Source organism: Balearica regulorum, chromosome 3, assembly GCF_011004875.1.
Source record: "Balearica regulorum gibbericeps isolate bBalReg1 chromosome 3, bBalReg1.pri, whole genome shotgun sequence".
NCBI classification, from domain to species: Eukaryota; Metazoa; Chordata; class Aves; order Gruiformes; family Gruidae; genus Balearica; species Balearica regulorum.
In genome coordinates, this window is record NC_046186.1 from 22,082,800 (window position 1) to 22,093,083 (window position 10,284).

The following is a 10,284-nucleotide window of genomic DNA, read 5'->3' on the forward strand; positions in this document are numbered from 1 at the left end:
TTGGAATGTTTTTTTCCTTTCTTTTTTTTTCTTTTTAAACAAGCTTCTCACGGATCGTGACTGCCATGGTCCATAGCTACAAGCCAGTCCCCCGATAGCTGTCACTCACACCACAATACATGACTCAGTACTGTCCTTCTGTTCTTAAAGGAACTGATAAAAGTCCTCATGCTATGTCGTACATATCACCATTAAAAGAGAAGTCAATATATTGATTGTCTTACTGAAAATTAACAGAAAGAAGATCTTTGCAAAGACCTTCTGGGTTTGGTCCACTTTGACTTGCTGACATCTTTTTCCCTGAAACTTTAGTCAGTAGGAGACATGTTTTAGGAGTTTAGGAACAATTACATATATAAGTGTTAACCTCAGTTTATGTGTGCCAAACAGAAGTAATCTCAGTTTATACTATTGCTGATAAAGGGACAGTTGCATCTGTATATGAGCATTTCATCATGTAACAAATACACAATGAAATTTCACTCTCATGAAGTCAAGGGCAGAACCATATTTGTTTTGCCAGCACCAGAATTTCAATCAAAGTACCCCTCACAGTGCAAGACAAAGAGTATCCTTGCATTTACCAAGGCAGAAATAGTATAAGGATATCCTTTCAGTACGTGAGTTATGGTGTGTTTGTTACCTAACAAAATTGTCTCCATATCATGTCTTCGGAACAGAGGAAAATTAATATGTTTGCTGGCAAACCTCCCCTAGCAGAGAGCTAATCTATCACTTATGAAGAGTTTCCAACTTTCTAAACTGAATACAGAGGCTGAGTCATATGTAGCTGTATAAAGGTGCAATAGGTCCAAGTGTGGGCAAACAAAATATCTGCTAAGAATCAGCTGTTACCCAAAGTGTGGGACGTAATTGCTGTCAACTCACAAATAAGAGATACCTTTAAAAACTGTACCACCATTGCTAGAAGCTTTGGAGATAAATCTTGATGTATTCTCTATATAACGCAATGGTGTTTGATGTCCATCCATCTGTGAACAATTTGATCAGGGCTATTTTGGGAATATGGTTGATGATACTGATTTGTGAAGTGCCTGGGCATCTATCTCCCCATTCGGACATTGGACTTTTCTCCAGAGACTTTACAGGCTGGCAAGGAGACAGAGAAATGAAAGATCCCCTGATAGTCTCAAAGGAGAAAAATATCACAGGTACCTGAAATCCTCTGAGATTGCCTTACATGCTATACAGTCCAGACAAATAATATACGCAAGATGGAAAAACACCTGGTACAGTCTTGGATGCCACTGAGGTTTTGATTTTCTCAAATATTTCTGCCTTCTGTCATCATTCCTGTTTATGTACTGCAACTGTGATTTGCACTTCCGTCATCCTCCAAAGCACGACTACAAATTAACAGTTATTCAGTAAAATTGTTCCAGTTCTTCTCCCAACTACATGCCCACCTTTTCCTTCTCTTTGTTTTAACCTACTTTTAGCTCTAATCTCTCTGTCCCAATGACTTTATTCTAGTCCCTGCTATTTTCTCTTCACCTTTACTGCTTCTTTCCTCCACCCAGTCATCCTTACCACAAATGTCTTTGTTTTGTTTTTTGCCTGTTCTGGATCCTATGTACTAAGCACAATTTTATCCCCCTCGTATTGTTTGGCAGTGGTGTTGAGCTTGTTCCTACCACTTTCTAGACATAATTTTGAGGCTAAACAGAGAGACAAAAAACTCAAGGAAAAGGGGTCAGAGATAAAATGAAATCTTTTTTTGTTTTTCTGTTTCCTCTGTTCCTCTTCAGAAATACAATGGAAAGAGTCAAAAAGTGGAAATGCATTTACTAAATATGAGGTCAGCAATATGCTATAAAAGATATGCATGTGGTATACAGAACATTATTGTATTTTGATCCTTTTTTGATACCTACCTGGGAACGAAACAGGTGTTGTTACTGTTACCGTCAGTTATTAGTTTACCACAGAGTAAAAAACCCTAACAATATAAGCATGCAGAAGCTGTAAAAAAGTATCCACAATAGAAGTCCATTTAGGGGGATGTACATGGTGGAAAAAAAGACTTGAGGTCTAAATGCAAGGCTGAAAGGAATGTGCTAGTCCCCCACAAAGAAGGATAGACTCCTCCCAAAGCTGGCTCACTGCAAAACCAGGACAAAAGCCCCTTTCTCTAAGTCACACTGAGTACCTAGAGCCCAGGGCTTACGTCCTGTTTAACACCAGTTGGGAAAGAGATGATGCATGGCCACCGAATTTCTCTTCTGATTAGCTAGCAGGCCAGAAACAGTGTACAGTACGGCCCTTGTAGACCTCATTGAACCACACAGATTTGACATAGCCACTTGTATTTAAAATTCTTTGGACAGTCATCCTGAAAATAAATTTTTCCATGAGTGCCAAGGATGAGGACTATGGCACTTAACTGTAGGACTGGCAGCTGGCTTCCTTGGGGACCAGCTATGCATAGTGGCCTTGACCTTGTAAAAACCTGAATTTCATAGAATCATAGAATGGTTTGGGTTGGAAGGGACCTTAAAGATCATCAAGTTCCAACCCCCCTGCCATGGGCAGGGACACCCTCCACTAGACCAGGTTGCCCAAAGTCCCATCCAACCTGGCTTTAAACACTTCCAAGTAGTTGATGTAGCAGTAGAACACTTCCGAGTAGTAGATTTCTTCATAGAGGTGTTCCTTAAACAACTACCTGCTGAAGCTTTTGCAGTATATCTGTTCACTTTTTTTTTTTTTTTTAGCAGATGTTTAGGTGTTATCAACTGTTGTCCTTATTTTTTCTAAACATTTTGTGGCTTCCTGGTCACAGAGCAGTAAAAACCTCACATGGATGAGTATGAGACTGTACTCCAGATTGTTCAGTTTCAAACAAACTAGGAATTTCCAGATTTCAGACTTAACTTCAATGTGGCAGAGTAATCACAGTAAGGAGATGACTGGGGCTCTCTAACTCCAGGTGCTGGAGTGGAACAATACTTAGTCATGGTAAGAGGTCAGATCTGAACTATTATGCTAGTTAAATAAAAAAGACACCTAGATTACTGGAATGTATCTCAGAACATTGATTAACTCTCTCGAATGGGAACAGAAGTTGCTTAATTGGGACAGTACATCATGGTGTGGTAGAGCAATCCAGTGGAAAGGGTACAGGAGGGAATTAAGAAGACTCAAGTTCCATCTCCAAGTATATACCTTAAGCTGTTTTTGTAGTCTCGAGCAAATTTGCTTGCTATTATTGGTATAATAGAATGATGTATAAGAAAATTATATATAAAGAGGAAACTTGTGATCTAGAGCTTGTAGGTGAGGTGATGGCCCCACCTACACATAGTTTTGTGTACAGTATTTGTACAAAATGCTGCAAGAACAGTAAGAAATAAAAGAAACTACATCTGCTTAGTTTACCAAAAGGGAGGTCAAGATGTGGTTTTTATTTTGGAGTTTTGTTTTAGTACTTTGCCACATCCCAACCGAGGGAGCCAGAAATTTCAGTGTGGTGGGAGGGCAAATTCTTAAATTAGCTCTGCCACCAAAAAAGTGTAACTATTTCTTTATTTAGCAACAAGTTTTTCTTCTTAGTTTCACATTGTCAGATATTAGCAGTCATGTCTTGTGACAGACAAGCTGTGAAGTAATGCCTGTGGTCTGCAGACCACAGCAGCATTTCAGCTGTTGCTGAAGTCTAGGAACAGCTGAAATGATACCTCTCCATCTTTTGCCCATAGCATGGGGCTACACAGTAGCTTAAATTCGTGCCGCATATATACATAATTTTTGTCTAAACAACAGATGCTAAGTAAATGTCAAAATATTAGCAGCTGTATAAATAATTGTCTTGGTAAATGAAGATGTTACTTCATGTTTAGAAGTTATGCATGAGGAAAGGAAAAGTTATTTTCTAGCAAGAAACCCAAAAGTTGTGGTTTTCCCAAAGAAATAATCACTAAATGTTATAAGCTTTTTATGAGGGCATTGGCTTTTCTAAGGGCAAACATCCTCATATTACTTTTTACTACAGATTTTAAATGGAAAAGGTCCTGTGGCAAAAATATATATCTATGTTGAAGTTAAAAGTATTCCACTAGAAACTTCAAAGCTTTTATCAAATATACTTGTGATAGTCTGTGAGGAACAGAAGCATACCCCTCATCAACCTTCAACTCCTACAGTAACCCAGGTGTTCTGCCATCCTCAGAGCAGCTGCCAACCCCTCCTATGGAAGATTCAGGGTGCTGCTTAGCGTATGTGTTCTCCAGAGCCCAAACTATTTAAAAGGTTCTTATTTTTATCTGTTCCTGTGTGGTAATTCCCATAAGGCAAATAATTTGCCACAACATTTAGTTGTGCTTAGGCATACAGCGTAATTTTTTGTGGCATTCTGCTGTTTGAAAGGCAATGGTATCAGTGAAATGATCCAAATCAAATTGGATGAACCCAAATGATGAGGGGAAAAAATATAATAATGGGGCAACTGCAAACTTCTGGAATGAAAAAGGACTGAAAGAGAAACAATAACTTCAAACACTCAGATTGACCAAATAATAAGAGAATTAACTTGCTCTTCCATATTTCTGTGTCTCCTGTAGTTTTGTGGGAACATATTATTTAAGTCAGCAAACTGAGTCATTGTGAACCACCAAGTACTAATTTGGTACTTGCTATAGGGAGCAGTATGGGACATATGGATCATCACATGCTGTTAACTGGTATTGAAATAGAAGTTGCCTTCTGTCACCTTCTGAGCACGGGGTAGGGTTGGTAGAGAAGCACATAAGTAAGAAGACATATTGTTGAGGCACAAGAATGTGTATGCAGTGCAGTACAGTACAGAGTGGTCTGAGGGATGCAGAACTGTGAATATGCAGAATAAACAGGAGGGTGTGGTTGCCAGTAGAGATTGGATCAAGATAAAATGATGCTTGACTGCTTAATGCTGTGCAGCCACTATATGCTGCCTGACTGAGAATAATGCTGCAGTGGATTAGACTAATACAATACAGCTCTATGGTTGTACTGCCATGGATTGCCATGGAAATGTCAGCAAGTGATGATTCAAAAGTGACAAAGTGAGTGTGTCTTCAGTTGCAGTTCATAGCACAGTTGAGCATGTTCAGACTTACTGTACATTGCATGCTATGCAAGGTCAACACGTACAGGTTTTTTCAGACTCATCTTGCACAAAGTATAGAAAATCACACCAAAAGTCTTTGAGGGTTGGCAGGTCTTCAGGAAAAAAAAAAAAAATGAGCATAGCAGAAAGAAACCTTAGGAAAATTTTCCTCTTAATCCTCACCCCTTATTACTTTTATGCAAGTGAAAATAATCGTGATTTACTAGTGTATAACGACAAACAGAATGAAGTCCCATGAATTCCCAAATACGTAAAATATCAAGTGTGTGGCTTCCCTGTAGCTAGCACTTAACAGCAGAGCTTTGGATACTATGATAATTCAATGCTGGTAGTCACATCAACATTTGAGAGAAAACTTCTTCCCCACCACCATGTAGACTTCATTACTAAAACATAATCTGATACAAATACAGACATAATCTATATTTGGCTGAACATGGAAGACTCAATGCGTAGGTTCTACATTTGGCACTAAGCTCAAGACAAAGCAGAATAAGTCCACTCTCTGTGTCCAGCACCAACACATTGTTTTCCCCAGTATGGTTTCAATTTAACAACTTCGAGTTTTTCAAGGTCACAAAACACTTCCCAGACTCATTTCTGGGTTCTGGGCACTATTTTTGATACCTGTTATTCTTCAGGCCAGGCTGTATGTTTCTGAGCTTCCTGCTCTTCACTGTGATCTCCCTTGCCGAGACAACTCCTGCCCTTGCTGAGGACAGTTAATTCGCTGTGATGACTTCTACTCTTCACTTTTCACTCTCCTTAACCCACCTCACAGTCTGAAGCGGCCTTTCCACAAAGGACTCCTGTTACTGTCAGAGGAGAAGTTGTCTCCCTCCTTGCAAGCTGTTCCCGATGCAGCCCAGTGTGCAGCAGGCATAACAAAATAAGCAACCAGCCTTCCTCTCTACAGCCTGGCCTACTCTTTTTGAAGGAACTTAATGTACAGTAACTGTGAATAAACTCCCATTAAACAGTTGCACAATCCACCACAAATATCAAAGACCATTTTGTGGTTTTTGATCTCTATGTCACAGAAGTTTAAGATGCACAGTCAACCTTGCAGGACTGATTTATAATAGAGGCATCGCTGAATTTCTCACGAACTTATTGTCATTGTGTTTTTAAGAAGTGATCCATTCCTATGTAACTTTGATGAGAGTTGTATCACACCCCTAGTCTTTTGCTCTTTTATGTACCATTGTGACTGCATTTCCAGGAAATCTGAGCTGGGTAGTTTTCACAAAACCGTTGTATCAGAAATGTTCCTTATGGGGTCCTAAGGTCTTCATAAGCAATCAGCAGCACATCAGACCCATCTGTGAGAATAGCCTTGTTAGAGGCAAATAAAGTGGGATTTTTGAAGTACCTAAGGGATTCAAACTTCTACTGGGTTAGAGGAACCTGCCCTACATTACAAGAAAAAGGACTTTTGTTGTATACTGCTCCTCCAGTTCTGATTTTTTCTCTCTCATGATCTTTGATCCCCCATTTCCACCTTACCTTTCTGCATGAAAGGGTCTTAAGGTTCCACTTCCTGATTGCAAGGGGAGAAAGGCAAAGACAAGAAGAATTAGAAAATACAGACACAAGTAATCTTATAAGTATGATACAAAAATCAGTTAAAAACATCTCGTGAACATAAATGTACATGTATCTATGGTCCCAGTCAGCCAGCATTACCATCAGTGGTTGGCATTGTCTTCAGTGGAAAATAGATTTAGAACTGTGTGTGCTTGTAAACGCACATATATGTGTGGCCCTTAGGGACATGGTTTAGTGGTGGACTTGTGAGCATTAGGTTTACAGTTGGACTCAACTGTCTTAAGGGTCTTTTCCAACCTAAATGATTCTATGATTCTATACTTTCACATTAACTTCAAAGTCAGGCACAGAAACACAAATAATCACGTAACCTTATCATATGACAAAAATTTTGCCCACATGCATTTACTTAAGATTGGAAACACTGAACTTGCATACACAGTGTGTCAGGATATCCAGAGCATGCCACTACTTTCACATTTTGCTATCCTGGAAGGAGATGTGTCTTAACTCCTTTAGGCATTCAAAATGCAGTTTTGTGCCTAAAAAAGCCACAGCATGGACCATTGTGCTTAATGGAATAAAAACGGTGAAATGTCATACCTGTATCCAGAACATATAAGGTTACAGTCTTCTGAGGCTTAGAAATCTCCTTGTACATAACCCACTTGAGAATCTAACCTTCAGACAGATGACACTCCAGACCTTATTATTTTTTCCTGGTGTGTATTAAAATGACACACCTCTGCAAGCCCCCTGGGGATGCAGAACACGTTCAGAGTGGAAGTGCTGGGAGTCGCAAGGCAGCCTTCTGGTAGTAATAGCTTTATTATCACACTCAGTGTTCTTCCAGCTTATACACTAGTATTGTAAAATGTTTGTCCAGACAAAGTGTTTTTAGAGCAAATTGCTAATGAGAAATAATGAAATGCTGAAATTTCTTCCTTCCTTCCGCAATTTCTTATTTAAGGCACCGAACTCCCAACATTAACTTATTCCCTTCAGAGTCATAGGACAGACTCTGGCTTACTAACTTCCTGCCTAATGGATCTTTCTACACAAATTGGGCTTATAGGGGTTTATTTTTCCCTGGAGAAAAGATTGCTGGATTATGCTTTTTTTTGTTGTTCTTCTTTATCTATTATTTACATAGCAAAAACATTCCTTTTTTTTTTTTTTTTCTTGCAGAAAATGTGCAGTTATTCCTGGCACCAATAAAAGAGGTTTTGTTAGTGTAAGAAATGACCAATTACTGTTTTTTTTCTAAATTGATATATTACAGAAATACATGTTGAATGTACAGCAAGTCCAATTTTGACTGGCATAATTGATACAGGAGTTGAGACAGAATCACAGAATCACAGAATCACAGACTGGTAGGGGTTGGAAGGGACCTCTGGAGTTCATCTAATCCAATCCCTCTGCTAAAGCAGAATCACCTAGAGCACAGAATCATGTCTAGGCAGGTTTCGAGGTTACCTCTGTGGGTAACCTATCCCAGTGCTCTGTCACTCTCAGAGTAAAGAAGTTTTTCTCCTCTTCAGATGGAAATGCCTGTATTCCAGTTTGTGCCCATTGACCCTTATCCTGTCACTGGGCACCACTGAACAGAGTCTGGCCCCAACCTCTTGTCACCCATCTTTAGATATTTATAAGCATTGACAAGATCCCCTCTCAGTCGTCTCTTCTCCAGATTAAACAGACCCAGCTCTCTCAGCGGTTCCTCATACGAGAGATGCTCCAGTCCCCTAATCACCTTTGTAGCCCTTTGCTGGACTCTCTCCAGTAGTTTCCTGTCTTTCTTGAGCTGGGGAGCCCAGAACTGGACACAGTCCTCCAGATGTGGCCTCACCAGGGCAGAGCAGAGGGGGAGGATAACCTCCCTCAACCTGCTGGCCATGCTCTTCTGAATGCAGCCCAGGATACCATTGGCCTTCTTGGCCATGAGGGCACATTGCTGGCTCATGGAGAGCTTCTTGTCCACCAGGACTCCCAAGTCCTTCTCTGCAGAGCTGCTTCCCAGCAGGTCAACCCCTAACCTGTACTGGTGCTTGGGGTTATTCCTCCCTAGGTGCAGGACCCTACATTTGCCCTTGTTGAATTTCATTAGGTTCCTCTCCGCCCAACTCTCTAGTCAGTTCAGATCAAAGAGACACTGCATTTCAAAATAGAAAATATTTTGATGGATGTCCTCAAAGTTTGGAGATATCCATGCATATTTTCTATGACCCATAGGAACTATTTCTCCATGATTCTCCTTTCTATACTTTTTCAACGTTAGGCTTACCTTTAAAACACAGATAATTTGTAATATTTGTTAACAGCAGTTAATATATACTCATAAAACACGATACATTTCAGTTTAGCTAAAAGGAGATTAAATATTACTGTGCTTAAGTATTAAAGGATGAGGTTTTTTACTGACACAGAAAATCCATAACATCAGGAATCAGAAGATTTTTTTTTAGACATTGCTGTTCTAAATGCAAGTTCCATTAGGCCCGTGGAATTTTCTCTGCTGACATTTAGCTGTTAGCAGGAGTGACCTCAGTGTCTGACTAACACGAATGTCATGATTAATGAAGCATTCAGTCATGTGCCCAAGGAGATGACGTGCTTCAGGTGAGGCTGTGTCACGAGAAATGACTAGACACAGAAATCTGACAATCTGATGGTTAACCAGACACAGAATCTACCAGTCTAGAGCAAGCTACTTAAAGGTAGCAGCTTCCTCTAAAGGAAGTCCAAACTTAACTGGGCATGTGAGGTAAGAATGTATTAAGCAATTTAAATCTGAACAAAGCAAGGTACCAAATTTTGTTGATTCAATAAGAATTACACAGCAAAAAACAGGCAGACTCTGGGAAAAAGGCTGGTCCCACTGAAACCATAGAAAAAATTCCATTGGACTTCAAAGGACCCAAAGTTTTACCTCTAATAGTTGAAATCAGGAGTTGATTCCTCCTGTATAATGTCATTACATTTAATATCAACAGCTTACCTGACTAGACAGATGCAGAAACATTTCATGTATTTCTAAAAGTCATATTGTCTGCTCTAAGTAATATGCAAATAAGTATTTATCCAAATACTCAGATTCAAGAATATAGATGTTGAGCACGGTCTTTTAAGTATAGATTAAATATTCTGAGCAAAGTGTACAAAAATGCTCAAGGAATTATTGCCATATTTTCTGGTCCAGATTCCAGCATGGAATACATGTGTATTTGTGTTAAGGGTATACAATCAAATTCAAAGGTCTGTCTAAGAGTAGTGACCATCTAGTAAAAACATACTGGTTTCTGTAGCTGGTAGGGAAACACATCCATTGGAACAAGGTGAAGTGTAAGTGTGGAAGTCATTTAAAGGCAGCTCATCTTTAATAACTGGTCACCACTTGCATGTGCAAACACCTCTTCTGTGTGATCCCCTTTGGCACTTGTACATATTAGCTGAAACTGTAGCAGCACACATCCATAATATCGCATCCCTGTTGTTGATTGGCTGGCCATAGAAGCTGATGTTATCATTTTTATGTTGTACAGAAAGTGCCTTATAGGATACACTGTTTCACTTTTTCTAATATTTTCGTACATTTTTAAGAAATTAAG

General features: G+C 39.5%; 1 long non-coding RNA gene across 1 annotated transcript in view; it reads right to left on the bottom strand.

The window, feature by feature from the left end:
* Positions 1-6,026, bottom strand: part of LOC142601252 (uncharacterized) — a 28,474-nt gene extending 22,448 nt beyond the window's left edge. Inside the window, exon 1 of the long non-coding RNA XR_012834855.1 lies at positions 5,753-6,026. This is a non-coding gene — a long non-coding RNA (uncharacterized LOC142601252). The remainder of the gene's footprint in view (positions 1-5,752) is intronic.
* Positions 6,027-10,284: the final 4,258 nt, after the last annotated feature.